General features: G+C 46.0%; 1 long non-coding RNA gene across 1 annotated transcript; it reads right to left on the bottom strand.

Annotated features, from left to right (window-relative positions):
* Positions 1-444: 444 nt before the first annotated feature.
* Positions 445-2,989, bottom strand: LOC308471695. The gene is made up of 3 exons (XR_013983093.1): positions 2,740-2,989; positions 1,409-1,489; positions 445-568 (listed from the first exon to the last, which is right to left on the bottom strand). It is a non-coding gene; the product is annotated as an uncharacterized lncRNA (long non-coding RNA).
* Between the last annotated feature and the right edge of the window lie 3,932 nt (positions 2,990-6,921).

Here is a 6,921-nt window from a genome sequence, read left to right as displayed (position 1 = left end):
TGAAAAAAACAAAACACACACACACACACACACACACACACACACACACCCCAGATATTCAGCATTTTCCTAAATCAGGTAATGCCTTTCTTTTAAATCAAACACTCAGGACCTATTAAATGTGATACTAATGGTGTGCTTGTTCATGATGCCATGTTTAGAAAAATTAAATACAGCTGCTGGGAAGGGGGGTTATTATCAAGTTCGCAGTATTTTGGGAGGGGAGGTTTCAGCCTTCCTTCCCCAGCCCTGATCTCCATCAAATTGGCCTTTTCCCTTGCAGCAATTCCCCCTGGTGCCCGGATAGCAGGAAGGTATATTCATCAGAATAAGCATGGAGATTGGGTCTACACCCACACGCTCACAAACAGTAAAAAAATTCCTAGTATGTGGTTAATCCATTGTGCTGAAACATGTATTTTTATACCTTAAAGGAATCACACACACACACACACACTGGAAACACAAGAGTATACCTGAGAACAAAATGAGAAAAATGGTAATGGCCATCAAGGGGAATGATCAGCCTGTTGATTCAATAGCTGAAATTTCAAGGTCGTCCAGGGATCTGCAAATGGACAGATGTATAAATAAGGCACTCTCCTGGAAATGAAGTAAGCAGCTATGCCTGCTTTTGTATAATGACACATGTTTCCCAACCCTGGTAATGGGGAGTAGGTCCCCTTGAGCTCATTTCTGGGTAGACGTGTATATTGTATGGGCAATAATTGTGCTGTTAAACAACTATGTAGAAAATACTTCGAACTCATGCGAAAGTGGTTCTTTGTAAGCTTAATCAGTCAGGGGAAAGGGGCCGGTTTTGGGACAGGGGAGAGTTTGGAGAAGGGACACAGCTCAGCGTTGGGTCATCTGCCTGGCATGTAGAAGGCCTCAATCCATCCACCATCTCCAGGCAGGGCTGGGAGAGGTTTCCTGCCTGAAACCCTGGGAAAACACTACTAGTCAGTGTAGACAATACTGAGTTAGATGGACCAATGGTCTGACTCAGTGCAAGGCAGCTTCCTCTGTTTCTACCAGAGTAGCAGATCTGGCTGCTGTAAAAGTCAGGTTGAGTTTGTGATACGGTGAACTTAGTAGAAAATGCACATGTAATTCAGGTCTATGAAAGTGTCTGGGGATTTCCTTATTCCAGAGTATTCCCTTTCTCTCCGCCCCCCCACTCCTGAGCCAAATCTCACATCCTTTTCCTCCAACCAGCCACCCCATTTTCTCTCCTAGTTTCCATTTCCTTAACTCTCCCCCAGCTCCTTTCTTTGATCTTTAACAGACGCTTTGGCGCCCAGCAGATTCCTTCCATTTCATGATGTCACACTGGGGATTCTCGGCAGATCTGGTAACTTTCGTTTTTTGGCGGCTGGCCACTTTCTGTATTAACGCTCACACTCACCGGGGCTTTCTCCGAATGAGAGGTGGGTCAATTTATGTCGCTGCTCGCCTGGCCTTTGGGGAGCCCCACAACTCGCGAGCTCTGGAAGAAAAAGGAGAGAAAGTCAAGTAATGGCTCTGGAACATGCAGAGTTCAATTTCAGAATTAAGTGTGACTGAACCCTAAAAGGATTCTGTTGGGGCACTTAGGCAGACGTTATCTCAACCACCTTTTTTCTGATGAAGTGGCTCTGTGCTGCTGAAAGGGGACACCAGCATTGGTGAGGAAGCATCGCAGCCAACAAGACTTGCTATATGAACAGGTCATACACTGGGTAAGATTGTGGGCCCATTCCAACCACTATGTGTACTCCGAGTGGCAGTGCCCCTACACCCTGGTAGGCTTTACCTAGCCCTGCCATCCAATCTCCCTTTAAGAGAGCCAGTGTGGTGTAGTGGTTAAGAGTGGTGGACTCGTAATCTGGTGAACCGGCTTCGCGTCTCTGCTCCTCCACATGCAGCTGCTGGGTGACCTTGGGCTAGTCACACTTCTTTGAAGTCTCTCAGCCCCACTCACCTCACAGGGTGTTTGTTGTAGGGGAGGAAGGGAAAGGAGAATGTTAGCCGCTTTGAGACTCCTTCGGGTAGTGATAAAGCGGGATATCAAATCCAAACTCTTCTTCTTCTTCTTAACTGGTGAGGCCAATGTTTTCACCTGGGATCTGCCCATGCTGTGCTCTAGAGCTCCATCTCATTTGCACGGTCCTCCTTTTGAAATTACTACTGTTCTTTGGCAGCTGAGTTGCCACTCGCTCCTGGTTTCTCACACCCAGCCTACTGATCTTACAGACTGTCCCTGTGGTCAGAAGGCTATGGACCAGTGAAATAATGTAGAAGCGTCCTGAGGCCTGGACGCAAAATCCAGTCATTGCACGGAGCAGTTGACGATGATCATATGAGGTAGGTTTGGCTAAGAGGCAGTGAATGGCCCGAAATCCCCCAGGGAGCTTCATGGCCAAAATGTGAACTGAACTCTGGCCTTCCAGGTCCTAGTCCTACACTGTAACCACATTGGCTCTTGGGAAGTGTGAGGGGTGCAACTGGCACTTAGCACAGGAGATAAGACGAATGATGTTATGTGGTGAACAAGGCCAGGGAATTTTATATGTCCCAGAACAATGCATTTAGCCTTGTATGAGGTGATACGAGTAGAGGACAATGTGATCTGAGGGTATTACTGGAAATCAATACCCGTCTGGTATCCAGGAAAGGCTACTTAAATTATGAAATGGAATTAATCCCTTGCACAGGAGAGGCTAGGATTGCAATTAGGAAAGCAAGGGAATGACTTACATTAAAGATCACAGATTTGGGACGTGGATCCACCACCCTCCTTGAAAATGATATATTTGCTATTGTGAATACATGTCCCAAACTGAAAGGCCTCTTTCTGGACATGTTGGTCATCTGTTTTGGACCTGGTTATAGGCAGCCCCATTCTTTCTCCTTCCTAACAGGTGATTCTCTCTCTCTCTCTCTCTCTCTCTCTCTCTCTCTCTCTCTCTCTCTCAGCTAACACAGTCAACAATCTGCTCAGCAGGAGACACTACCTGGTGGAGATGTTCAGTGGGGCCACATTCACACCATACGTATAAAGCTCTATGATGCAAAGAATCTTGGGAGCTGTGGTTTCTTAAGGCTGCTGAGAGCTGTTAGGAAGCCCCTGTTCTCCTGAGAGTTACAATTTCTGGAATGTTTTAAGAATTTACCCCTCTTCCACAGGGAGCTCTGGGAACTGTGGCTCGGTTCTAAGGGCGTGTTTTAAACGGGCATTGGATGTGCTTTAAATGTGTGGCATGAACCTGCCCCATTGAACTCAATAGGGCTTGCTTATTAATGGAGAGGGCTGGGAATGCCTCCTGTCTAAACTCTCATCATCCCTAACCATGGGGATAATGGCCCCAAGGTTCCCAATCCTAACTGTAAGGGGGCAAGTCCTCCTGGGTGTGAGGATCTGGATTGAGACCCAGTTGCCACAACTTTAATTCATTTTTCCTTCTAAGGTTTAAGGGAGCTATTTGTCATCAGGATAATGTTAACTTTTCTCCTGTGCTAATTGATCATTTGTTTTATAATTAGCAGCCAACCGTAAATGGACCTTCTGTTTTTTGGGGTTTTTTTGTATCTTGTTGAGCAAGAAGTACCTGCTTATGTGATTCAGCCTGCTGATGGCTTTCAAGAAAGTGAGCACAAAATCATTTTCTAAATGTTAATTTATTTACTGAAGGGTCTAAGAGGGAGGCGGGGTTAGCAGTATTCTTAGTGGTAACTGTAATGCTTCCAAGGAACAAGAGAAGAAGAAGAAGAAGAAGAAGAGGAGGAGGAGGAGGAGGAGGAGGAGAAGGAGGAGGAGGAGGAGGAATCAAACAATCCCGTTATTGATTGGTACCAACAGTCTAGGTGGAATTACATTTCTTTTGCCGCCATGGCAATTCGCATCTGTAAGAACGCATCTCATCCAAGCCACATTAAATACGTTCTTCTTCCAAGCCCTTTTGCTTGCCAAATATTCTCCAGACCTTTAAGTCAACAGCTGCTGTTTAAATTGTCAATATTCATCAAAGACGACTCGCCGCAGAGTTGTGAAACATATGTGTTGCGCAGGGTTGTTTTTTTTCAGCTGGAACTCACTGGAACTCAGTTCCAGCACCTCTCAGGTGCTCACCCTTGTCATTGCAAGAGCACAAGGGAGGTGTTCATGGTATGTCTGGCACCCGTTTTCCTAGGAAAAAATAAATATCACTGTTGTGCGTGAAGAATACGGGCCACGTTCAAGACTAAAGTTAATAGAGATGGTAAACCTGAGCTGTCTCTGGGGTGGCCAGGTGAAAAGGAAGACAGGGCTCCAGTACTGTTAATAGTTGGGTTAGGAAAGGAGTTTTCCGCAGGTGTAGCTTACCATGTAACCTAGTATGCAGGGCCTGAGGCTACTCTGCTGCTTCCTGATGCTCAGTGATTCATTACACTAGCCACTGTATAGAGATCCAGCAGTTCCTGATGCTTCCATGGAGAAAACAATCCCTACATGGAGAATGCAAGCATGTTAAAATGAAGGCTAGACTAGGGCCCAAGTCCTTGACATCTAGCTTTTGAGGTGCAGAGACTCTTTGGTATGCCATAGGATGCCACCCAGAGTGGCTGGGGAAACCCAGCCAGATGAGCTGGGTATAAATAATAATTGTTATTATTATTATTAAGCTGCCTTATACCACCAGCTCAGATTATTGATTTGTGTATCCTAGTATTGCCTATGCAGAATCATAGGAGGAGGAGGAATCCATCACCAAAAAAGGAGGCAGAGATTTACGGAAAGTGTGCCTTTGCTTATCTATATGCATAGCTGGTCGTGTGGAAATAATTGCTGCAATTTAAGTACAGCCATCTCACCATCCTGGGGAAGGCTGTCACCAGGTGACCTATATAGGCATATAGCCTGCTGTCCAGATGCAGCTTTTAAATGGACAGGGGTCCTGCCTTTTCACCTGCCTCCCACAGCCCCCTGAATAACTCCTCTAGATGACAACCAGTCATTCCCTGGCCTGCGTTGCACTCAGCTATTGCAGTACTGAGCAGCACGGATGCTCTTAAATAAATCCAAGTCCACACTTCTGTGGAAGGGCTGGAGGTCAGGGGCAGAGCATCTGTCTTGCATGCAGGAGGTCCCGGGTTCAATCCCCAGCATCTCCTGGAAGGTTCCAGAAAGACGCCTGCCTGAAACCCTGGAGAGCTGTTGCCAGTCCGTGTAGGCAAAGCTGAGCTTGATGGACTAATGGTTTGACTCATTATAAGGCAGCTTCCTCTCTCTTTCTCTCTGAAATAAACAATGGTTCTGAACTTTTTTTAAAAAATGGAAATCCTTCGTTCCGTTTTCCCCCTTAAGTGTTTCCTCTGCACCAAACAGCCTTTTTTTATATGGAAAACTGAATATCTTTTAAAATAAAAAACATCTGTGCTGCTGGATTCGCTGGTCTCATCCGGCATTGGGTTTCTTCAGCATACTGGAATTATTCTCTCCCTCCCTCCCTCCCCCCTTCCCTTTCTCCCCCCCTCCCCAAGCTGCTGAACTGATCACATTAGTCAACGGAGTTTATTAGGCACAGTGTTTGTTGAACTATAACATTTTACACAGTCTGTTGCTGCCTAATGCCTTTTATAAGTAACACATTTCTAATTCTCATTGCCCAACACCGCGCTTCCCCTCCTGTTAAAAAATGTTGCTATTTAAACTGTGACAAAAGACCTGATTCTGTTATTAATTACATCAACGTCAATCAAAGCTAACTCCTCCGAAGCCAAGACAGAATAAATCAGGTATGAGAGTAGAATCCATCTACAATGTTTGCCCCTTGAGGGCAGAAGCTTCCAGTTGGATTTGTTCAGGCTTTGAGGGAAGGTTTAATGCTAAGGTGGTAAGAGAGAGAGGGCATGAATTTCCTTCTAAACTAGAAGAGAGATGCTTTCTGCAGCAGACAACAGCAGAGGCAGCAGCAAAAGCAGAGAAAGGAATTGATTGAACAGCAGTGAGAATCAGAAATGTGTTACTTATAAAAGACATTAGCCAGCAGCAGACTGTGTAGAATGTTATAGTTCAGCGCCGTATAGCTCAGCTCTTGTGCCGCTCTCATTTATTTCAGTGGGATTTGCTTGGGGGAACTTTGGCATGGGAATCTGTTGCAAGGTAAAAGGTAAAGGACCCCTGCATGGTTAAGTCCAGTCAAAGGCAACTATGGGGTTGCGGCGCTCATCTCGCTTTCAGGCCGAGGGAGCCCGTGTTTGTCCACAGTCAGCTTTCCGGATCATGTGGCCAGCATGACTAAACTGCTTCTGGCGCAATGGGACACCGTGATGGAAACCAGAATGCATGGAAACGCCGTTTACCTTCCCGCCAAAATGGCATCTATTTATCTACTTGCACTGGTGTGTTTTCGAACTGCTAGGTAGGCAGGAGCTGGGACAGAGCAACAGGAGCTCACTCCGTCACGGGGATTTGAACTGCCAACCTTTTGATCAGCAAGCCCAAGAGGCTCAGTGGTTTAGACTGTAGCAAACCTTCAGGCTCCAGGCAACTCCACACAGACACAGACACACACGTTCCCTGGGACTTTTCCTGTGTGACTCGAGGGAAGAAGGCAGAAGCAAGGAATCCCACATGCCAGGAAGCTTATGAAGCTGGTCTGAGTATACTTAGGTACCATTTTTTGTGTAAACCACCTGGGGTGCCTTTAGAGAAAGGCAGTATAAAAATGCGATAAAATAATAAATACCAGTCCTTGGGGAACATGAGCAGGGAGAGGCCTCGTGTCTTGCTCGAGGGCTTCCCCATAGGCCATCTGATTGGCCACTGTGAGATCAAGGATGCTGTTCAAGTAGAGTAAGGCGTTTGGTCTTCTTATGTTCTTAAGATGTGTAAAAGTGTTTCAATAATTTGTATCTAAGGTGAGTACATGCCTACACAGATTCATGAACCTTTATCGC

The sequence above is a fragment of the Podarcis pityusensis genome, assembly GCF_964106645.2.
Source record: "Podarcis pityusensis genome assembly, chromosome: 2".
In the NCBI taxonomy this organism is placed as follows: Eukaryota; Metazoa; Chordata; class Lepidosauria; order Squamata; family Lacertidae; genus Podarcis; species Podarcis pityusensis.
Note: the sequence above shows the minus strand (reverse complement) of the source record. Positions and strands in the feature narration are given on the sequence as shown.